The 24647-nt window shown below is 42.6% G+C and overlaps 1 long non-coding RNA gene across 1 annotated transcript in view; it reads right to left on the bottom strand.

The window, feature by feature from the left end:
- Positions 1 to 1845: 1845 nt before the first annotated feature.
- The window catches only part of LOC125934170 (uncharacterized), a 73338-nt gene continuing 50536 nt past the window's right edge, over positions 1846 to 24647 (bottom strand). The window contains exons 5-7 of the long non-coding RNA XR_007461257.1: positions 4234 to 4383; positions 3331 to 3445; positions 1846 to 2023 (exon numbers count right to left, since the gene is read on the bottom strand). This is a non-coding gene — a long non-coding RNA (uncharacterized LOC125934170). The remainder of the gene's footprint in view (positions 2024 to 3330; positions 3446 to 4233; positions 4384 to 24647) is intronic.

The raw sequence follows: 24647 nt of genomic DNA, 5'->3' as shown, positions 1-24647 counted from the left end.
TAAAGATGAAGAAATAATTATACAGCTTAGCTAACTCATAAATCAAGGACGATCATGCCATCTACAAACACCAGAAAGGTGAAAAGAACCAAAGCGAAAGATAGGCTATTGAATGTACATTTAAAGACGAAACAATGGCTGGAACGAAGAGAGTGTTAAAAGCCCAAAGTCAGGGACAAGCGGACTCACTGTGAAAAATCACTTCCCAAGGGGAAGCGGCCAGAACCCCAGGGGGGGTAGAGACACAGAGGAGATTGGGCAAAAATGTCAGAGGAGCCCAGAAGAGCCACAGTGGGGAGCAGCCCCATTCTGGGCCCCGTGGGAAGATGATCTGTGACCTGAGTCTTTTCCCTGCCTCTTCCACACGTTCTCTCCCTCCTCCTTCTCCTCAGGAAGATAGGATGACAATCTGAGGAGGAAAACAGTGTCAACAAATATCACAAGGTGTCATAACACAAGCCCGGCTCAGTTTGATTTGGGCCGTGACAGAGGAGCACTAATTATCCCCAAGAAACCAGTCCCACTGCAGAAGGATCTTGGGGACAGAGCAGGCCCTCACAGCCTTTCCCCGTGAGACCGGCGGGGGATCAGATGACCCAGGCTTATTTATCCAAAACCAGCTGTCCCAAGATTAACGGCCAGCTCAAGGGGTTCCCCATCTCTGCAGGCAGAGAAAGGTGAGATTCGGGCAGACTTTTGGCCTCAAGCAGCCTCTGGAAACTTCTGCCTATGTGTGGTTTCTTTTTTTGTTTGTTTTTGTTTTGTGTGTGTGTGTGTGTGTGTTTTTAGAAACCCCTAAAATTGCCTTAGAAATGCCTGGGCCCTGATACCCAGAAGAGGATAGAAGACCAAGGTCTTTGTCTGCTTTCCACTGGGATCAAACCATTTGCCCCAACCTTTGAAGAGCAGGTCCTTGTCCTGAAATCCCTAAATGAGGAAAACAGGACAGGTGGTATAGGAGGTCAAAGGCTGAAATGTGGATTTGGGGGAGAGTCTAGAACTTGGCAATGTGAAGAGAGCAGGTGAAGGGTAGTTCCTTGTGAATGCACTGAGCCCAGGGTGGGAGGGGAGATGGACAAAAAGCAATAGAGGTGGAAAAACAGAGAAACCCAGTGGAGGTTGTGTTACAAGCCTTCTGGGACCTAATTTCAAGTTTCTTGCATCGTCATGCATATCATTGGTGTGCCACAAAGGTTTATCATCACAGCGCAACTAAATAAATATAAAAACAATGGGAAGATAGAAAGACTCAAAGAATAATGAGAGGCCTAGGGCAAGCCACTTGGTATAAGTGATGAGCATACTGAGGGCAGGGAATCTGACTACAGATTCTGGGTGAATTTTCTCCCCATGGAGCTCCAAGCACTTAAAGGACAAATGAGGCCAGCTAAGACGTTGAGCATTTTAAAATAGTGACAACCCTCATGAGGAGCATTTCAGTGTTTTTTCAATTTCTCTCCTTGGCCTCTTAGTGATTTTTTTCCCCTCGTAAAATGGGCAGTCCAAATTTTTAGTCTGACATGCTTCTCAGAACAGCCTGTTGACTTTAAATGAGCCAAAGCGGGGGCGCCTGGGTGGCTCAGTCGGTTAAGTGTCCAACTTCGGCTTAGGTCATGATCTTGGGTTTCTTGAGTTCGAGCCCCTCGTTGGATTCTGTGCTGACAACTCAGGGCCTGGAGCCTGCTTTGTCTTCTGTCTCCCTCTCTCTCTGCCCCTCCTCAACTTGTGCTCTCTCTGTCTCTGTCTCTCCCTCTTCTCCCCCCGCCCCCCCCCCACCCCCCCACCGGCTCACTCTGTCTCTCAAAAATAAATAAACATTTAAAAAAATTTTTTTTTAATTTAAATGAGGTAAAGGAAAGTAATAGAATACCCTGGTTTGAAACATTGTGTCCAGCCATTGATTATGTGACCAAGTGGCCCGACTGGAGAGTGGTTGCACCTGGGCTCTCAGGGGCCATCTCTGCATGCTTGCATTCATTCATCAAACCAGCAGTCACCAAGCACAGACTGACCAAACTGGCCTCTGCAGGAGAAACAAAAATACACAGGACATAAGAAATGGAGGTCCTTGAAGACAGGAGGGGTGTAGTGATTGTTTTTTTATCCCTCAGTATCTACCCCTAGGAAGAGGGACACTGCAAGCCACTATGAGTCATTTACTAGTTAGTATAAATGAAGGCTCAGAAATAAGGCTAGTGGAAGGGTTTAGAGAGAAAGGAGAGAGAACAAGAAGACACAGGTCTGTAGGAGGGAGGACCATCCTGGGAAGACCAGAGGAACTGAAGACAAGCCATATAACTTGGTTAACTAATTAAACATGTACACCCATGTGCGCACACACACACACACACACACACACACGCACACAGAAAACAAAACTTACAAGGCACCTTACTGGAGCTGGGATAAAAGATAGAAGCCCAAACTCACAGGGTTATTGTATGCGTGTGAGTGCACAGGAGGCAGACAAACGTGAACAAATATCTGTAAAACTATGTGACAATTGTTACAATCAAGTTAAAGAAAGGGATAATGGATGCAATTTCTAAATAAACTGTGGATTAGATAATGTATTTGTAGCCAAGTGAAATATCCTGACTTTGACAATTGTATTGCAGCCCTGTAAGAGAAATGTCCTGATCTCAAGAAATACACACTTCAGTATTTCAGGGTTAAAAAAATATTTTTTCAGGGGCACCTGGGTGACTCAGTCAGTTAAGCGTCCAACTTTGGCTCAGGTCATGAACTCCCAGGTCGTGAGTTGGAGCCCCGTGTCGGGTTCTGTGCTGACAGCTCAGAGCCTGGAACCTGCTTCGGATTCTGTGTCTCCCTCTCTCTCTGCCCCTCCCCTGCTCACGCTCTGTCTCTCTCTCTCTCAAAAATAAAATAAACATTAAAATTTTTGTAAATATTTTTAATGTTTATTTATTTATTTTGAAGGAGGGGCAAATGAGCCCCAGTGGGGAGGGGCAGAGAGAGAGGGAGAGAGAGAATCCCAAGCAGGTTCCATGCTATCAGCACCAAGCCCCACACAGGGCTCAATCTCACAATTGCAAGATCATGATCTGAGCCAAAACCAAGAGTCAGACCCTTAACCAACTCAGCCACCCAGGCACCCCTAAAAAAATTTTTAAGGTGTATATACAACATCTGAGGAGAACAGAGGATGGAAGACTGACCGCAAGGGGTTGAGGAAGAGGAGAGTGGAAAGAGGCTTCAGCAAGGATTTGACAATTGAGTACAGTGTGAAAAACAGAGAAGGGGCTCATGAGAAGAAGGGTTGGAGAGAGGGCATGCCAGGCAAAGGTATGGGTCAGAAGCATGGCTCACCTGGAAACTTTAAAGAATGAGGCCTACTTAGAGTTCCAACGTGTGAGGAAGAATGTGGATGAACACTCAGATGGGACAAGACTCAGGGGACTCGGGGCTCTGGGTAGGGCAGGCTCTGAAATTGGGAAGTCAAAAGAAATTCCTTGTAGACACAATTCTTATCTGCAAACCAACCACTGTCCGTCCTGGGACACAGAGAATATGCATGCAATGTGTGCACCAAAAGGCTCAAGACCACAATGAAGAAACAGTTTTTAAGATCAGGTCAAATGAACCAAGAAGAGCTCACTACTGGGTTCGGTAAACTCTGTTTCACAAGTGTTTATGAGCAGCTACTCTGCAGGCATTGTGCTGGACCCTTGGGATAGAGAGATGAAAAGATGTGGTCCGCACCCTCAAGGTAGATCACAGGCTGGTAATCAAGACGGGAGAAAGGGGATGTGGATTGACAACCAGCCAGGCCTTCTTCCAGCCTACCGTTGACCTCCAGAGCCTGTGTTTGGCCTTGACTGTGGTTGGTACTCAGGCATCAGTGCATTGGTGTTAGGGATAGAAAAGCCATGAGGTGACCTTCTAATTTGTATATACTTAGCTACAGTGACAGATCTGTTGGAGGAAGATAAAAAAAAAAATTAAACTGGTCAAGAAAATTAGAGACCAATTTCATTCATTCACATAGATGCAAAAATCCTACAAATTGAGTTCAGCAATGTGTAAAAAATATAATACATCATGATCAAGCTGGGTTGATCCTAAGAATGCAAGAGTGATTTCACATTGGAAAAGCTATAATGTAATTCACCACATTAATGGATAATGAATGAAACTTTATTATTATCTAAACAAGTGTAGAAAAAAAACATTTGCTAAAATACAGCATCAATTCATAATGAAACTTCCTACCTGATAGAGTTTTTTTTAACCAAATAATTACAGCAAACGTCATTCTTCAAACATCATTCTCCAAGGTGAAATGTTAGAAGGTCTTTAAAAATCAGGAACAAGACAAAAATGTCTGCATCAATTCTTCTTTCCAGCATTGTACTTGAGACCCTATCCAGTGCAATAAGAAAAGAAAAAAAAAATGTATAAGTTTCAGAAAAGAAAAAACAAGACTGACATTATTATAGATAATATAGTTACAAGTTTACTATTTCACTAGAAAACACAGAAGACTTTATAGATAAATTGCTGGAATTAATTCTTAAAAGTTTAACAAGGTGGGTGGATAACAGAAATCAATTGCATTTCTAAACGCCAGCAATAAACAGTTAGAAAGCATAGTTTCAAAAGATGCTAACTATAGGGGTGCCTGGTTTGTTCAATCAGTTGGGTATCTGACTCTTGGTTTCAGCTCAGGTCATGATCTCATGGCTTTATGAGTTCAAGCCCCATGTCAACTTCTGTGCTAGCAGTACGGAGCCTGCTAGGGATTCTCTGTCTCCCTCTTTCTCTTCCCCTCCCCCACTTCACTGTCTCTGCCTCTCTCAAAATAAATAAATAAACTTAAAAAAAATTTAAACATACTAATTATAACAGCAACCAAAATTAAGGTACTTAGAAATAAACATGATGTAAGGTATGGAAGACCTTTATAAAAAAAATTAACTTCAGGGCACATGCACCCCAATGTTTATAGTGGCACGATCAACAATAGCCAAAGTATGGAAAGAGCCCAAATGTCCATCGATGGATGAATGGATAAAGAAGATATGGTACATATATACAATGGAGTATTACTCGGCAATCAAAAAGAATGAAATCTTGCCATTTGCAACTACATGGATATAACTAGAGGGTATTATGCTAAGCAAAATTACTCAGTCAGAGAAAGACAAATATCATATGACTTCACTCATATAAGAACTTTAAGATACAAAACAGATAAACATAAGGGAAGGGAAGCAAAAATAATATAAAGACAGGGAGGGGGACAAAACATAAGAGACTCTTAAGTATGGAGAACAACAGAGAGTTACTGGAGGGATTGTGGGAGGGGGTATGGGCTAAATGGGTAAGAGGCACTAAGGAATCTACTCCTGAAATCACTGTTGCACTATATGCTAACTAACTTGGACATAAATTTAAAAAATAAATTAAATGAAATGGTAAAAAAAATTTTTTTAAACAAAAATAAAAAAAATTAACTTCATTGAAAGACATTGGATAAGACTTAAGTGAATGGAGAGATGAGCCATATTCATGGATAAAAGTCATAATATGAAAATGACATCGATTCTCTTTCAAGTGATCTATTGAGTCATCTCAAGTCCTTATCTCAAGAGGAAGTTTGCAAGTAACCTGACAAGCTAATTCTAAAATTTACATAGAAGGGTCGAGTGCTAAGAGTAGTCAAGATATCCTTGAACAAAGAATAAGAGGGAGGGATCTTTTCTACTACATATAAAAACATAATATAAAGCCATAGTAAGTAATACAGTGTGGTATAGATACAAAGACAGACAAATTTTTCAAGGGAATTAAACAAAATACTCCAAAGCAGACCTACAGGTATATGGAAGCTTGATTTATGACAGAGAGGGCACAGCAGACCACCAGAGAAAGGATAAATTATCCATTAAATGGTGCCCACAATTTATTGTTCGTGGGTGCGTGGGTGGGGAATGGATCCTATCTCACACCATATCCAAAAATGAATCCTGTGTAAATTAAAAGCAAAACATACAAGGCAACACTTCTAAAAATTTTTTAATTTATCTATCTTGAAAGAGACAGAGACAGTGTGAGTGGGGGAGGGAGAGAGAGAGAGAGAGAGAGAGAGAGAGAGAGAATCCAAAGCAGGCTCCACGCTGCCAGCACGGAGTCTGACACAGGGCTTGAACTCACGAAGAGTTCATGTGGGAGATCATGACCTGAGCCGAAACCAAGAGTCAGACGCTTAACCAACTGAGCCACCCAGGTGCTCCAACATTTTTAAATTTTTAGAAGAAAACAGAGTTTCTTTATGAGATCAAGAAAGAGAAGGATTTCTTATACAAGGTATAAAATACACTAACCATAAAATAAAAGACGGATATCTTAGACCATATTAAAAATAAGACCTTCTTTCATCAAAATATAGCTTAAAGAAAGTGAGAAGGCAAGCCACAAACTGGGAGAGGATGTCTGTAATGCATATAACTGACCAATGAATCTATAAGAAACTTTTCCTATAGCTGTCTGCATGCTCATTTCCTTGTCTCTTTCAGAACCTTTACTCAAATGTCATGTTCTTAATAAAACCTTCCCTGACCACTGTTTAAAAAATTGCAAGCTCACCACCCGCCCTGGCCCTGCCTATTGTCCTTTCCTGTCTTATTTTTAGCCATAACACTTATCATTACCATACATACTATATATGTGACTAAATAATTTGATTGCCTATCTCCCCTTCTCCCCAGCAGACTATAAACTCTGAAATGAGACCAGGAATTTTGGTCTATTTTGTTCACTGTTGTGTTCCCAGCATATAGAAGAGAGCACATAGCAGGTGCTCGATAAATATGTGTTGACTAAACAAACGCTTACAACTCAATAATAAAAATACCAACAATCCAATATAAAAATCAGCAAAAGGCACAAGGCATTTCAGAAAGAAAAGAAAAAAACACAACTTGTCAATAAACATACAAAAAAATGCTTGAATTTATGAATAATCAGGGAAATGCAAAATAAGACCAAAATGAGATACTATTTTGCACTCACCAGATTGGCAAACATTAAGAATTCTAACAATACTGGAGAAAAAAAAAAAGAGGGGGAAACAAACCATGGGAGACTCTTAAGGATAGAGAAAAAAACTGAGGGTTTAGGGAGGGAGGTGGGTAGGGGATGGGCTAGATGGGGGATGGGGATTAAGGAGGGCACTTGTGATGAGCACTGGGTGTTGTCTGTAAGTGATGCGTCACTGAATTCTACTCCTGAAACCAATGCTGCACTGCATGTTAACTAACAAGAATTTCAATAGAAATTTGAAAAGAAAAAAAAAAATTCTGACAATACCAAGTATCAGTAAGGATGAGGAGTACAGGAAACTCTTAATACACCTGCTGATGGAAGTGTAAATTATTTCCCTCTTTCGAAAACAATTTGTAAAGGTGGTTGTCTTGTAAAGGTGAACATGTGCCTAGCCTACATCTCAGTTTCTCCGTTCTTAGGTTTATACCCCGGAACACTGCCACTCAAAGTGCAGTCCACAAACCGGTGTCAAAAGATCTGTTATAAGCCATCACGAGACACGTACCAAAACTGGAAGTAAGCACTTAGAAGATTTAATAGCAACCTGATGCTGCCACCTTATATTGATTTTTCAGACATTTTTTTTATCACGGTAAAATATACATAACATAAAAACTGACCATTGAAACCATTTTTATGCTACATATAGTTCAGTGGCATTAAGCACATTTACAGTGTTGTCCAACCATCACCACCATCCATCTCTTAAACTTTTTTGATCTTCCCGAACTGCAATTCGATGCCCATTAAACAAGAATTCCTCATTCTCCCCGCCTCCTCAGCTCCTAGCGACCATTCCTACTATGGTCTCTATGAATTTGACTACTCTAGGCACCTCACCCGAGTGGAATCAGAGAGTATTTGTCCTTTTGTGACTGGATTATTTCACTTAACATAATGTCTTCAAGGTTCATCCTTGAGCACGTGTTAGGATTTCCTTCCTTTTTAAGGTTGAACCATAGTCCACTGAATGTATACACTTTTCATTTATCCACTCAGCCATCAATGAACACTTGGGATTGTTTCCACCTTTTGTCTATTGTGAATAATTGCCACACCATGTTTATTGAAAAATGTCTGTTCGATATAATAAAATTTCATTTTCCAAGTAATCACGTTTACGGTATTGTTATGGTATTGTACATAAGTGCCAGTCTGTAACAGACGGGGGAAAAAAATTTCAATTTACCCATAGACGGTTCAAGAGACACCACCCTGGAGTAAAGGCTTCCAAACTTTTCTAAAAGCCCACAGTAAGAAAATTCTTCACATCACAGTCTGGGACACACAAACATAACTGAAACGGAAGCTTCATGAAGCAATACCTCACATGAAATGCACTAAAGTAGTTATAGCTCTCTTTCACTTAAAAAAAAATCCTGGTTGAGTCTATTAAATTGATTTCACAGCCTACTAAAGATCATGAATCTCAGTTGGAAAACCAGTGCTCTTGAGAAATCCTTGCGCATATGTATCCAGAGCTATGTGAAAGAATATTCCCAGTAGTATTATTCATAGAAACCAAAAAAAAAAAAAAAAAAAAAAAAAAAAAAGAATACAACCCAAACATCCATCAACAGGAAGCTAAACAAATAGTGATATATTCACCTAATAGAATATTACAGGGGCCCAATCAATATTTATTGAATGAATTAATAAACAGCTGTGAAAATGAGCCATTTGGATGAATCTTAGAAATACAATGTGGAGTGGACAAAGCAAATCACAGTCAACTCTATATTGAATGAAACCATTTTTTAAAAGCTAAATAAATCAAGCAAAACTAAACACTACGTTGTTCAGGGGTGCACGCATGTGATGAAACTATCCTAAAAAAGAAAGGGAATGATAAACACAAAATTCAGGACAGTGGGTACCTCTGAGGGCAGGGGCAGAGGGTGGGACCGAGAAGTGCACAGGTAGCTAACAGAATTGGAAATGTTATTACGTTGGGCAGTTTACAAACGTTCATTTTATTCTTATGCTTTGTATCTTAGGTATACACTGTATGTATTCTTTTATCTATCAAACATCTTTTGTAGAAATGAAATTGATGGAATTGGAGGACAGAGAATTCCACCTACATGGAGCAAGCCGCCTCTTTCATTGATGCAGCAAAACATCAATAAAATGGGCCCCCTGAGCTTCTTCCAAGACTGTGAGAATATAGCTGACAAGCATCTGAGGGTCAGGTCGGAAAGAAGGGGATCAGGACAAGACTCTGGCATGCATCACTTGCCCTTGCAGAGTAACTGCTTCAAGTCGCCTTACACCCATCCAGCCAACCTCCACCCCTCACTGCTTCCTACAGCCAAGGAATGTTCTTCTGCATCCCTGACTGTTAGTTGCTCTTAGAATTCTGGGTTGGAGAGCTCAGGGAGGCAACAGAAGATACAAGTCCCTCAGAGTCAGGGGCCATGTCTTAATGCATGCCCATATCTCTAACTTTCAACCCCACTGTATGTGCAGAGTAGATACCGGGTAGTCGTTTGCTGTATATATGAAAGAAGCACCTGGTGAAGAATCAATGACCATCGCAAATAAACAAAGGATGCCAAACCCCTTCTGTCATTGCCAATGTATGAGATCACTTCGGGCTGTCCTGACTCACTGTCTACCTATGATCTAGTAATGGGCATGGCTTCCCAAGACATATTTATGAATTGAGGATCTGACAGAGAAGGTAAGATGAGGTCAAAGTGGGGAAGTAGTCAGCTCTAAAACAAAAATGAGAAATCCCGGGGATTTTAAGAGTCTCACTGCACATACCAGTAAACTGGTGATTATCTTTTTTATTCCCACTTTAAGATTTATCATGATTAATCATGAAGTGCCACGAGGAGAACACAGTGGCTAAGAGCATGGAATACGGAGGCATTGTCTGGGTTTGAATCCCAGATCCTCCATTTCCTGGATAAGCCTGGACTAATGACTTAACCTCTCCATGCCTCAGTTTTCTCATCTGTAAAATGGAGATAATGATAGCACCTACCTCATAGGGTTGTAACGGTCAAAAGTGATTAAGTGAGATGTTATTCTTTTTTTTAATGTTTATTTATTTATTTTGAAGGGGGGAGGCGAACGAGCACAAGCGGGAGAGGGGCAGGGAGAGAGAGGGAGACACAGAATCCGAAGCAGGCTCCAGACTCTGAGCTGTCCGCGCAGAGCCTGACGCGGGGCTCGAACCCACAAGCCGTGAGATCATGACCTGAGCTAAAGTCGGATGCTTAACCGACTGAGCCACCCAGGGGCTCCAAGTGAGCTGCTATTCTTTTTTTAAAATTTTTTTTTCAACGTTTTTTATTTATTTTTGGGACAGAGAGAGACAGAGCATGAACGGGGGAGGGGCAGAGAGAGAGGGAGACACAGAATCGGAAACAGGCTCCAGGCTCCGAGCCATCAGCCCAGAGCCTGACGCGGGGCTCGAACTCATGGACCGTGAGATCGTGACCTGGCTGAAGTCGGACGCTTAACCGACTGCGCCACCCAGGCGCCCCAATGAGCTGCTCTTCTTGAAAAGAACAGTGCCTGGCATACAGCGAGCATCCCATCGGTTGTCAAATAAAATCTTTACTCAGACTGACAAATACTCTCTCCTCTGCCCGCATGCCTCGTGTTCTCTTGATGTTAGCTGTCATGTGGATATTCAGACTTCCACTGTGGGAAAGCACTTTCTATGGCCTTTACCATGGAAAACCCAGAGGCTTTCAGATTTCTGGAGCTTTGCTCTAGGACCCTTTGCTTAGCACACCTGAAGTCCCGCTGTCCTTGCTGGTACCTTCTAAGACAATCACCTCTAACATACTCAGAATCCTGACATGCTTCCTTCGTGAAGCCTATCCCGCTGCCTTTCTTTTCCATCCTCCCTGTCTCTACTTCCTCTGGCCTCTTCACAGCCTCCTAGCAGATTTCCCTCCAGTCTCTGTTTCTGCCAGTTCATCCTTGGCCCTGGGGACACATTAAATCTTCCTCAAACAACCCTTTGCACGTCATTCCCACCCACCCGCCTCTGTTCAGACCCTCCCCTCCCTTGCCACTTCACAAAGTGATGTTCAAATTCCTCAGCTTGACTGTTAAGGCCTCTGTGGTGGCCTTTAGTCCTTTATCTCTCCCTACTTGCCTGTACAAATAAATTTTTTTTTTCCAATAGCCAAATCAACCTATTCATTGCCTCCATATTGGTCATACCTACACCCACCCAGACAATACCATTTCCTCCACTCCCAAGCCTGGAATGTTCTTCCCTTGACTTCAAGGTCTGGGAAAGACACTCTGAGAAGTGAGAGAAAGCCACCAAAATGGAGATTGGGGAATATCGAAAGCAGATTTTGCATTTCTAACTTGGCTTGGCCATGATCCCAGGAATGGGGGAAGGATTCTCTCCCTCCCCCTCCTCCTAGAAAGGCATAGAGCATGGTGTTTAAGAGCATGGGCTCTGGCTCTGTTAATTCCTGGCTGGGCAAGTTACTTATCTGCTCCGTGCCTCAATTTTACTCATCTGTAAAAGGGAGGTAGCAACCCTTTACCTTTGACCTAGTACCTTCTGGAATGGATATGGTGGTGTGCCACAGTAATCCCCCTTCAAGACTGAGACATTTACTCCCCAGCTACAGGAATGATAGCCGTTGACTGCTCACACTGAGTCCCTCCCAGGAACCGACCTCAACCAAAAGAAGCTGCACTGTGCAAGATTATGTCCCCTCCCTTGTGCAGTCTGCTTCCAGTGATGGGGCAATAGAGGTTATAAAAGCCTGGTCTCCTTGCCTTGACTAGGCAACTCCAAAGGGGCATCCCCGCTTCTGACCTCCCTATAAAATCCACTGATGTCCCTGCTGTGACTGCATGAGAGGCCAGCTTCTCTCTCTGCCCACTCCAGCTCCCTTTCCTTTCCCTCACAGGTGCTGTTCCCCAGACTACCCCTCAATAAACTGCCTGCATGCAGATCTCCGCTTCAGAGTCTGTTTCCCAGGAAACCTGACCTACAACAGGTGGTTGGTCTAGGAAAGCAGTCTCAAAACTGGGATTTTGGAGCAGAATTGCTTGCTAGCTGACTGGCTCTGAGGACCCCATTACTGATGGCAGGTGGAACACTGAGAAACCTGGCAGGTGGCTAGAGTGCAATTGCTAGAACTTTCACTGGCAGTGACCTGGGATGGGACACAGGTGGACACCGATGCCGTGGGATGCAGCATATCAAGCATTTCAGAGGTTCTGGTAAGTACTATTGGTAAAGACTGTAGAATGAGATGGCTGTTGCTAGGGGTGGTAGGGGATTGATTCATTGAAGAAAGACGCTAAAAGGTCCAGAATGATTAATCACCAATATAAGTCAGAGAGTAAGAGCTTGAAGCCATCTTTGACAGCATATAGAAAGACTCTCATCTCCTGCACTGGAGGGCAGAGAAAATGAAGGATCAAGCCCAGTACTTAATTATAAGAAGAACAGGACTCCAAAGAAGATTGAATTCTCAACTCCAGAAACTCTGCTATGCCAAGGTGGATAGCCTGATTAGAAAGAATGGGACCCTGAGATTCTCATGAGGCTGCAGGCAAGACTGGTCAGGACTGTAGTCATCTCGAGGTTTAGCTAAGATTGGAGCATCTGTCCAAGCTCATTCTCATGACTTTTGCAGGCCTTAGAAGATCCTTTTCCAAGCTCATCCCTGCAATTGCTGGTAGGCCTTTGTACCTCTCTCCCTGTGTCCTGATTATCCTCTCAACATAGCAGCTGGTGATAGAAGGGAAGGAGGAAGGCAGGGAATGAGAGTGGGAGGGCACCAGGGAGTCTCCCAAGACAGAAGTCATAGCCTTTTTGTGCCCTAATCTCGGATGTGCCATCCCATCCCATCTGCCATTTTCTATGCATTAGCAGCAAACCACTAGGTCCAGTCCACACTCAAGGAGAGAATACATGAGTGGGTGTAGTGCCAGAGGCAGGGGTCATTGGGGACCACCTTAGAGGCTGCCTGCCACAATCTGACATAGACATTGTCAGGTTCTGGAGATAACATTTTCCATACTTGAAGACATTGTGGCAACCCGTTTACTTAGTGACAAAGAAGACTGTCAGCTCTTAGCAGAGCCCAGACCAAGAAAGGGCTCTTCAGCAGGTGCAGGCTATGGTGCAAGTGACCCATCACAGGCATCTATGATGGGAAAAGACACTGCATGGAGTGTATGGCATGTCCCAAAAAGAGTCACAAAGTAGATCCCTAATATTCTGGATCAAGGTCAAGCCATCTATAACAGAGGATTGTATATCCTATTCAGAAAACAGCAACCTGTGTTCTACTGAGCCCTGGTAGACACAGAGCACTTGATTATGGGACATTAAGTGACCGTGAAGCCAGAGATCTCCATCACAAGCTGGGTGTATCAGACTCACCAAATCATAAAGTCATTTGGGTTCAGAGCTCTCCGTCATTAGATGGAGGTGGTATCCAGGATCAAGCCTGGGCAGAGCATGAGAGAATAAGTAAGCTGCATGAGTAGGTGGCTCGGTCTCCCATGTCACTTCCCACTTTTGCACCAGTACCTCTCCCTCAGTTCACACCAATGGCCACATGGGGAATCATTTATGGTCAGCAGATGACAAAGGGAAAAGGCTGAGCGTGGGTCACAGATGAGTCAGCTCAGTATGTGGGTGCGAAGTGAAATGGACCATGGCTGCATATAGCCCCACTCAGTGAGGGGTGGGGGAAGGTGGTGGTACTGAAAGGTAACAGTGAAAGGGAAATCCTTCAATGCAGAGTTTTATTATTTTTTAAGACTTTATTTTTAAGTAATCTCTACATCCAACGTGGGGTTTGACCTTACAACCCTGAGATCGAGAGTTGCATGCTCCACCAACTGAGCCAGCCAGGTGCCCAGGTACAGACTTTGGATGGTGCACCCAGTCCTTCACCGTGTACAAAGAAAAATGGCCTTAGATTTAGACTACATAGTGACTCATAGGCAGATGTGACTGGCTTGATTAGTTGGTCAAGGGTCTGGAAGGAAAAAGATTGGAAGATTAGGAACAAACTGATCTAGGAAAGTGGTAGGTAGATGAACCTGTGAGACTGTGCATGAAGTGTGAAGACCTTGCTGCATGTTAACAGCCATCACAGGTCATCCACCATGTAAAGGACACCAAACAATCAAGTAGGCAGAATTTCACAGGTAGTTGATGTCAGCTAGCCTCTACCACTAGCCACCCCAATACTGGCATGAACAGAGTAGCCATAATGGCAGGGACAGAAGCTGTGCATGAGCCCACAGCCAGGCCAACCTCACTACGGCTACTGCCAAACATCAACCTACCATCAATAGAGACCAACACTGGGCACCTTACGTGGCCCCATCCTTCCAGAACTTGATGGAAAACTGATTACTTTATAATCCTTCCACTCTGATAGGGGAAGCTGACTAGAATTAACAAATATTCCATGCATGAATGTGTCTGACTACAAGGCCTCAAGGAACACCACTTTCTGAGAGTTTACAGAATGTTTGATACACTGGAACAGCATCTCACATAATGTTGTATGACACCAAAGAGCCCATGAAGGAGGTATGGCTGTAGATGTATGATCACAGGATCCCCTGGTCCATGATATACTGCACCACCCAGAAGCTTCTGGCCTCACGGAGTAATGGAGTGGCCTTTTGAAAGCACAGCTAAGGTACAGCTTGGAGAAAATGCCCTGTGAAGATGGCATACCATCTTCCAGGATATAATTTACACCCTAAATCAATGACCATTATATGGTGCTATGTCCCAAGTAGGTAGAATATGTGGGTCTGGGGAGCAAGAAGTAGGAGTGGCTCTGCTTATCATTAGTCCCAGTGACCTCAACTCTAGGAGCCTAGGGGTCTTGGTTCTTAGAAGGTCCCTTCTATCAAGGATGCAGTAATCCAATTAAATGTTAGGCTACCCTATCACTTTAAGTTTCTTGTGCCAACAGACCAGGGGGCAAGAAAGGGATCATCATATTGGAAGGGGCAATTGACACTTACCATCAAAAGGAGGTTACCAACAAAAGGGACTGCTACTGTAGAATGAAAGCAAAGAAGATATTTGACACCAGATGATCACTGGGACACACTCTATGTCTCTTCAAACTCTATGTCCAACATCAATAGTAAATGGACAAATGCAGCAACCACAGCCTGAGGCCAAATAAGCTGCCTAAACCAGCAGAGGTGCTGAGAGTGAGGGGAATCTGGAATGCATAGAAAGGAGGCAGCAAGGAATATAAGTAGCAGTCTGGAGAGTCAGAGCAGTTTTTTGTCCTACAAACTTTCTCACCTATGTTTTCCCAGAAAGAGACTCCTGGAAAGCTTCTGAGGAGGCAAACCTACTATATTAAGCAAGTAGATCTGAGCACAAGGGGTGGACTGTATGAGACATATGACCCTTTCCCGTTCAGGGCTGAGTGTTGGTTGCTGACCACTCACAGTTCAGTTCCTCTCCAGGCACTGTCCTCCATCAAAGGAAGCTGCTTTGCTCAAATTTATGTCCTCTCCCTACAGGCAGCCTGCATCTAGTGACTTGCTAATGGGAGGTAAAATAATTCAGCTCCCTTTTCTTAACTGTGACAACTCTGCAGGGCCATCCCAGCTCCAGCACCACCCCCACAATCTGCCGACACCTCTGTTGTAATAGTTCCACTCCCTCTGTTTAAGGGTGTCTGACACCCTTCACAGGTGCTCCTGAGAGCACTCCCATTTCCTGCAAGTAAATCTCTGCTTCAATGTCTGTCTCCCATGGAACGTAACACTTCTACCCAGAGTCACTGTAGGAATTAAATGAATTAGTATCTGGAAAGGGTTTAGAATAGTGCCTGACACAGAGTAAGCACTGTTTAAGTGCTTATTGTTGCTACTGTCACCAATATTGTGTAGCGTCCTGCCCTCATTCCTTAAACCTAGGTTAGTTCTATTATTTCCTCAGATCAGAATCTTCCACTGTGGGATCCATGTACCACTGGTAATGTTTGAAGTGACTTTAGGTATTTTAGGAAGTATCCTGACAAACACCTTTTATTTGTTGTGAATTAACTTTTGTTTTACTTTTTTTTTATTTTTTTAAAATGTTTATTTATTTGGGGCTCCTGCGTGGTTCAGTCAGTTAAGTGTCCAACTTCAACTCAGGCCATGATCTCATGGTTCGTGGGTTCAAGCCCCAAGTCAGGTCTGTGCTGACAGCTCAGATCCTGGAGCCTGCTACAGATTCTGTGTCTCCCTCTCTCTCTCTCTGCCCCTCCCCTGCTCATGCTCTGTCTCTGTCTCTCTCTCAAAAATAAACATTGAAATAATTTTTTTAAATAAATGTTTGTTTATTTTGAGAGAGAGAGAGAGCATGAGAGATTTGGAGGGGCAGAGAGAGAGAGGAAGAGAGAGAGAATCCCAAACAGGCTCCCTGCTGTCAGCGCAGAGCCGGGAGCAGGGCTCCATCTCACAAAGTGTGAGATCATGACCCCAGCCAAAATCAAGAGTTGGATGCTCAACCCACTGAGCCACTTAGGTGCCCCTATTTTACTCTTTATTTTGAAATAACTTCAGATTCACAGGAGGTTGCAAGGAAATGGACAGGAAAGCCCCATGGATCCTACTCCAAATCTTCACCAACATTAACATCTTACATACAATAGTACCATAGCAAAACCAAGAAATTGGTTTTAGTAAAATCCATAGAGCTTATTCAGATTTCATCAGCTTTATACGCACTCATGTGTGTGTGAGATATGATAAAGCCATGATTTTATTATAAAAATGATAATTTTACCATTATGCAGTCTTGCATAACCACCACCACAATCAAGATACTCAACTGAACCATCACCTCAAGAATCCTTTATGTTAACCCTTTATGGGCACAAACAGGCTCTTTTTCCCATCCCTAAACTCTGTTTTTCATTTCTAAAATTTTGTCATTTCAAAAACCATTATATCGATGGAATCATACAGTATGTAACCTTTGGGATTGGCTTTTTTCTCTCAGTATGATTTCTTTCGGGTTCCTCCAAGTTGTATTTATCAGTTCATTCTTTTTACTACTGAGTAGTATTCCATTGTATGGATGTACCACAACTGGTTTGATCATTCACTTACTGAAGGACATTTGGGTAGTTTCCAGCTTTTTGGCTATTACAAATACAGCTATTACCAATACATGAACATATGAATGTTCATGTACAAATTCCTGCATGAAAATAAGTCTTCCTTAAATGCCCACAAGTTAAATGCCCACAAGTATAATTGCTAGGTTATACAGTGGATTTTCGGTTTTGAAAGGAACTGGCAAACTATCTTCCAGAGTGACTTTACCATTTTATATTTGTACCAGCAATGTATGACTGATCTCAAAAGCATTTGGTGTTATCACTATTTTTCATTTTAACTGAATTTACTTTTATGTATATTACCATTTTATTTATTTATAATGTTCTTATATTTATGGAAAATAGTATTCGTTTTGCTTTTATAGCGGTGATATAAAATTTTATTTAAAAAGGAAATTGGGGGGGGGGCACCTGGGTGGCTTAGTCAACTAAGCGTCCAACTCTTGATTTTGGCTCAGATCATGATTTCAAGGTCTGTAAGTTCAATCCCTGAGTAGGACTCTGTGCTGACAATGTGGAGCTTGCTTGGGATTCTCTTTCTCTCTCTCTCTCTCTCTCTCTCTCTCTCTCTCTCTCTCTCTTTCTCTCTCTCCCCTCTCCCCCTCTCTCCGCCAGTCCCCCATTTGTGCTCTCACTCTCTCTCTCTTTCAAAAATAAATTTAAAATTAAAATTAAATAATAAATAAAATAAAATTAGGTCTTAAAAAGTAAGTTGTATCAAAGGAAAATATGAAGTAACAGTTCCAGTGTATATGTTGATAGCAAAAATCATGAACTTGGTGCATAAACATGTGAAGTTCAGGAAGCTCTACCAGGATTTATCTGCATTATGGGTTAAATAGGTTTTTTGTGGCCCAGCCATTTTGTTTATATACAAAATATTCCAAATAACTGATCCACAGTAAAATTTTGGAACACACAACAGTATGTTGGAATCCATTCCCTCTAACTTATATTGCTTCATTTTTTCAGAGTATGTTCCATATTATCTACTGAATGGGAAACTCCACAAAGACAAGGATTATGTCTTCTACCTTATAAATTAGCACTTAATATATCAATAAGTGCTTCGTGATTACTTAAATGCATGGTAAGAATTCCTAGGAATATTGAAATTGCTTTATTATGACAGATTGTTACATTGGCAGCCCCCAATGAGCCATGCCTCTTGGTAGTTGAGCCCTTGAGTAATACCTTCACAGTAATACCACACTGACTCTATACTTATCCAGAGCCTTTGACATTAGCAAGTGTGACACAAGCAGAGGCTTGATAAGTGCTTGCATGTCAGGGCTTGTCCTCTTGGAATGCTCCTTCCTGGAATGCAGCTGCCATGTGGGAAGATAGTCCAGCAAACTATCCTGCTGGAGAGAGAGAGACCACATGGAAATGCATAAGGCCACATATGGAGAAGCGAGGTGCCCAGTCAAGTTCTCAACCACATTCGGTGGTCAACCACACAAGTGACCCTCACTAGCAACATGTGGGGCAGAGCTACCCAATCAGGCCACTGAATCATGAGAAATATATCACTTCTGTTGTAAGCCATTAATCTTTGGCATGGTTGATTATATAGCAATAGATAACAGATACACTTACGCTGCCCAGGCTAGGGGAAGGAGATACTTTCACAACTGGCAGTGAATCGATGACAATGGGTTTTGGACAGTTGTAGAAAACTGAGAAGACACAAGAGAGGAAAGACCAAAAGAGGACAGGAAAGAACCTAGTCGGGATGGGCTTATTTTTAAAGTTCAGGATTTTAGGAGTGCCTGGCTGGCTCAGTTGGAAAAGCATGCAACTCTTGATCTTGTGGTCTTGAGTTTGAGCCCCATGATGGGTGCAGCAATTGCAAAAAATAAATAAATAAACTTTAAAGTTCAGGATGTTTAAATCAAGGAGCTATAACATTTAACAGCCTAAATTTCCTCATGATCACTTAGGCCAGGAATGGCTAATAAGCAACCTGAATACCTTCTCTCTCCATTTCCAGGCCCATGGCAGACATCACCAAGTGATCACAGAACTCTCTCCCCAGGAACTTAGCATAGTCTCTGGATCTCTCTCAGCACATCCTCCTGACCACCACTAAGCAATTAACCAGAGTTGGCACAGGATATAAAACCAATCTCCATCTCCAACGTCTACCATTATTTTACTCATAAATGATTCTAGGACCTAAGAGATTTATTTGTGGATCTAGTCACAGAGCTGAAAAGTAGCAAAGGTAGGACTAAACATCCAGACTCCTGAAGAGCTTTGAAATTGGTCACATCTGGGTTTAAGGCCAGGCTCTGACACTTTTTACTTATGTGATCTTAGACAAGTTAGTTAACTTCTCATTGCTTTGATTTCCTCATCTATAAACAGAGATAATATATCTTTTAAGTGTTGAGCACTGGAGAGCTCCTTATGTTTTTTAAGTTTATTTACTTAAGTAATCTCTACACCCAGAGTGGGGCTTAAACTCACACCCTGAGATCAAGAGCTGCACACTCTCCTGACTGAGCCAGCCAGGCACCCCAACAGGGGTAATATTTTTACCTCACAAAGTTGCTGTGAGAGTTAAATAACTTCATATATTTTATGTAAAAACACTGACCACCATGCCTGGCATGCAGTGGGCTCTCAGAGTACAGTGTCTTTCCAACAAATAGCAAGGAGTGCCTGGAAGAGACAATTTAGTGCTTTAAATCTGACTCATAAGAATGAGCAAAGGGAAATTCAACATACTCTGTCCATAGCAGAGAAGATGTGTGGTGGGCATCAGAACCAGTGGGGAAAGAGGCGCCTGGGTGGCTCAGTCGGTTAAGTGTCCAGCTTTGGCCCAGGTCATGATCTTGCACTTCGTGGGTTCGAGTCCCACATCAGGCTCTATGCTGACAGCTCAAAGCCTGGAGCCTGCTTTGAATTCTGTGTCTCCCTCTCTCTCTGCCCCTCCCCTGCTTGTGCTCTGTCTCTCTCTTTCTGTCTCAAAAATAAATAAACATTAAAAAATTAAAAAAAAAAAGAACCAGTGGGAGGGCCGAAAGGTAGAGAAGCAGCAAGTGGCCAGGGGGTGCCTAAGAGAAATATCTCTGCTCTCTGTGTGTTGGAGGTAGCAGCAATGAATCCTCCTTTAATCTACCAGTGCCACTCTCTACTCCATGACAATTGTCTAACAATTTTGCCATTTATCTAAAATATGGAAACAGGCACATGAGAACATGCTACTGAAGCCCTGGGTATCACAAAAGTTTCTCAGCAAAGCAAAAGTTGTTCTCCAAGTTTGGGTGTCATTCTTCCTGCCTGGACAACTCCTGTAGCTGCATTAAGACACCCTGAGCCTCCTTGCTCTCTCTCCCCAAGTCCTTGAGGAATACCCCAAAGCTCCACTCACATCTCTCCCCAACCTGCCCTTTCATTTGCTTCAGGCCCTTGCCAGGCTGTGAGGTCCCAGGTGAGAAGGCACTCACTAATCCATTGACCAAGAAAAGAACCACAGTGCACTTACTGACTAACCCTAGTTCATCTTGAGGAGGAGGGTCCCAGTCTTGATGGAGGAGGCCAGCCTTCCCACAATTCCTCCCTACTCTAGGCAGGATTATTTGGTTGCAAGCAACAGAAATAAACCTTGGCTAACTTCGGCAAGGGGGTGTATTGGGAGGATGAGACCAGCTCACATAATCAAGAGACAGCTAACAATGAGGCTGGTGGAGCTGGGAACAATGACAGCCATGACATCCTGGAGTAGGAGCCAATCAACCATCTTGTTAGAACACTGTTACCTGCTTCTTTCACAACATTATTTTATCTTTATGCCATTCTGGTGAAGATCCCAAGTCCTTGAATCTGATTGGCTTGGCTTGAGCAAAATGCCCTCTCCTTTGCCAACTTGATTGATAGCCCAACTGAGACTGCAACCAATGGGACACAAGTAATTGTACCAAACTGAAAATGGCTTTGTTACCAAAAGAAGGAAGCAGAATAGTAGACCGAAAAGTTGGATAGTGTAGCCAAAACTTACACGTGTCTAAAACACCCCCATTTTCTCCCCCACTTACATAATTCACTTAGATTCCAGGTGCTATGTATGAATAAAAGTTGGCAGAACTGTAAACCGAAGCTGGGCATAAACCAGCTGAAGAAAACTCGGTTGGAGAAGAAATTGGGCTTTTGGGGTCAGAAGACCCAAGGTCTTGTTCCAGCACTGCTACTAATTGTGACCTTTGTTTCTCCATCTAAGCAATGAGATAAGCAGTGATCTATCCAGCAGGTCATTATAAACATCAAAACAGATAATGTACTTCAAGGCACTTTGAAGGTTGTTAAACATGCAAACTTGAAGGACTGTTACTGGTCTGTCTGGGTTTTTATAATTTATTTTACAGATTGCATCATATCAACTACTTAACCTGAGATTGTGTTTGGCCAGAAGCAGTGCGGTTCTGACCTTAGCTGGCAGATGCGCTGCAGTGAAGCCAGATGAAGGAGAGATAGCCCTGCAGGTAATGCAGTGGGCAGTCTTATTTCAACCTACTTTGCAATGCAATGATCTTGAGGAAATATTAGGATGCAGTTCATAGAGAGTTCTTACTAACTCAGAAAAATCAACTCCAGTGAGAGCCAAGAAATAGAAAACTGCCAGGGTGTAGGAAATAGCCATTTGGAAGAACGCATCAGATATTCAATATTCAACACAGAATTGAGTGGCAATGTAGCATAGTCACTCAGAACACGAGCGTTGAGTCATGAAGACCTGAGTTTGAACTCTAGCCACGTCCCTTGCTTCATCTTTACAAGCATGGTAATAATCCATTCAACAAATATTTATTGAGGACTTATTAAATGCCAGGTATTATTTTAGGCACTGGTCATATAATAGTGACCAATATAGATTTAAAAACCTTGCCCTCATGGACTTTACATTTTATAAACAACAACACAAAAGTAAAATGTATGGCATATCACATAGTGATCAATGCTATGGAGAAAATAAAGCATGGCAGGAGGCCAGCAGGTGATTGGGGAAGAACCATTGTAATCTATAGGATGATCAGGGAAAGCCTCGCTCTGATGGAAACATTTGAACCAAGAGATAAAAGAAGGGAAGAACTGGACTAGCCAGATGTCTGAGGGAAGACTATTCCAGACAGAGGGGATAGCAAGTGCAAAGGCCTGGTCATGAGAGAACAACTGGATAGTCCAAGGTGGCCAGGACGGTAGGAGGTGAGTCTGTAGCTGGAGAGAAGATGGACGTCAGAACAGAGTATTGGAGATGGGGCCAATACATAGGGCCTGATACTTCGGCTTTTACTCTGAGTGAGATGGGGAGCCACTGGAAGGTTCTGAGCAGGAAAGTAACAATCTAATTAAATTTTGAAAGCTAATTTGAGCTGCTGTGTGGTGGACAAGAGCAGAAGAAGAAAACTGGTTAGGGAACTATAGCATAAATCCATGTGAATCTTCTAGTTTCTGGCCCAGCATGTAAAGAGCTTGGAAGTTGCCACTCTGTCTTAACAATCAGTAAAAAGCTGAATAAATTGAAAAAGCAATGATCCTTCTTAGATCTGTCAGAGAAATAAGGTCTCAGGACAAACCACTGCTGCCAAAATTTGGGGAGACATACAGGTGAAAAAAATATAATCACAACTCATCAGAGCAGAGATCACCAGCAGAAACCTTATGGGAACCAGTGCTCAGGTAGGAAAACCTATACTTTGACAAACTGCTGGAGGCTCTGTGTGGACAAGTCTGAAAGTTAAAAACTCCAGGGGGACCATGTCTCTGAGGGGTACCCACACTTTTGTGAGTTTTACCTCCAGGAATTCAACCAGGTTCTCATAGTAAATGTTGGAGAAAAATTCCCTCCACCTTCTGGAATGGGTTAAGGAAAAAAACATCTGATATATGCCAGACTATTGTGTTCTTCTGAACGAGGCTTTCCCTCAAGAGAAACTGTTTTACTAGAGCCTAAACTATGGGAGATTTTCCAAGAGCCTAACCAACACATAGGAAGGGAAATACTCAACTCCAGCCCTCTAGCCATCCTGTCCTACTTAAGGCAGTGAGGGGCTAAGAAGCACTTGTAAAATTCAGTCTAAAGGTACAAGCTCAATAAAAGACTAAGACCTAATCACAGAACTTTAGAACACTTTCCTCCTCCCACAGCTACATACCACAGTTCCTTTTACCTCTTACATTATGTCCAGCCATCGAGAAAAAAAATTACAAGGCATACTAAAAAGCAAAAAACACAGCTTGAAGAGATAGAACATGCATCAGATAGAACATGAACCAGACTCAATGGTGGTAGGGATGCTGGAATTATCAGACTGGGAATTTAAAACAACCACGATTAATATGCTAAGAGCTCTAGTGGATGAAATAGACAGCATGCAAGAACAGATGGGAAATGCAAGCAGAGAGATGGAAGTTCTAAGAATGAATCAAAAAGAAATGCTCTAGAGATTTTTTTTTTTTAAACTGTAACAGAAACGAAGACTGTCTTCAATGGGCCCACCAGTATATCGACACAGATGAGGAAGGAATCACTGAGCTTGAGGGATCTCCATAGACACTTTTGAGATTGAAAAGTAAGGAGGGGTGCCTGGGTGGCTCAGTTAAGTGCTGATTCTTGATTTCAGCTCAGGTCATGATTTCATGGTTCATGAAATGGAGCCCTACATGGGGCTCTGCACCGGCAGCATGCAGCCTGCTTGGGATTCTCTCTCTCCCTCTCTCTCTCTGTCCCTCCCCCGCTCGCTCGCTCTCTCAAAATAAGTAAATAAACATTTCAAAAAATATATTTTAAAAAATAAAAAAGGAAAAAAAAAGAAAAGTAAAGAAAAAAGAAGACTGCAGGGTTGGGGGGGCGCCAGGATGACTCAGTGGGTTGAGCATCCAACTTTGGGCTCAGGTCATGATCTCACAGTTCATGGGTTGGAGCCCCATGTTGGGCTCTGCACTGACAGCTCAGAGCCTGGAGCCTGCTTGAACTCTGTGTCTCCCTCTTTCTGTCCCTCCCCTGCTTGTGCTCTGTTTCTCTCTTGCTCTCTCTCTCTCTCAAAAATAAACAAACATTTAAAAAAATAAGGAAAAAAGACTGGGAAAAAAACAGGATGGAATATCCAAGAATTGTGTGACAACTACAAAAAATATAACATACATGTAATGGGAATAGCAGAAGGAGAAAAACAAGAGAGAAAGGAAAAAGGAGAAATATTGGAAGCAATAATGACTGAGAATTTCCTCAAATTAATATCAGAAACCAAACCACAGATCCAGGAAGCTCAGAAGGCATCAAGAAGGATAAATGCCCCCCCCAAAAAACCCACCCCAAAACAAAATCAAAACGCTGTACTTACGGCATGTTATACTAAATGCCGAAAATTGGAGCATCTGGCTGGTTTAGTCAGTTAAGCATCTGACTCAGCTAAGGTCACGATCTCACAGTTTGGGAGTTCAAGCCCCACATCAGGCTCTCTGCTGTCA

Source organism: Panthera uncia, chromosome D1, assembly GCF_023721935.1.
Source record: "Panthera uncia isolate 11264 chromosome D1, Puncia_PCG_1.0, whole genome shotgun sequence".
NCBI lineage: Eukaryota > Metazoa > Chordata > Mammalia > Carnivora > Felidae > Panthera > Panthera uncia.
Note: the sequence above shows the minus strand (reverse complement) of the source record. Positions and strands in the feature narration are given on the sequence as shown.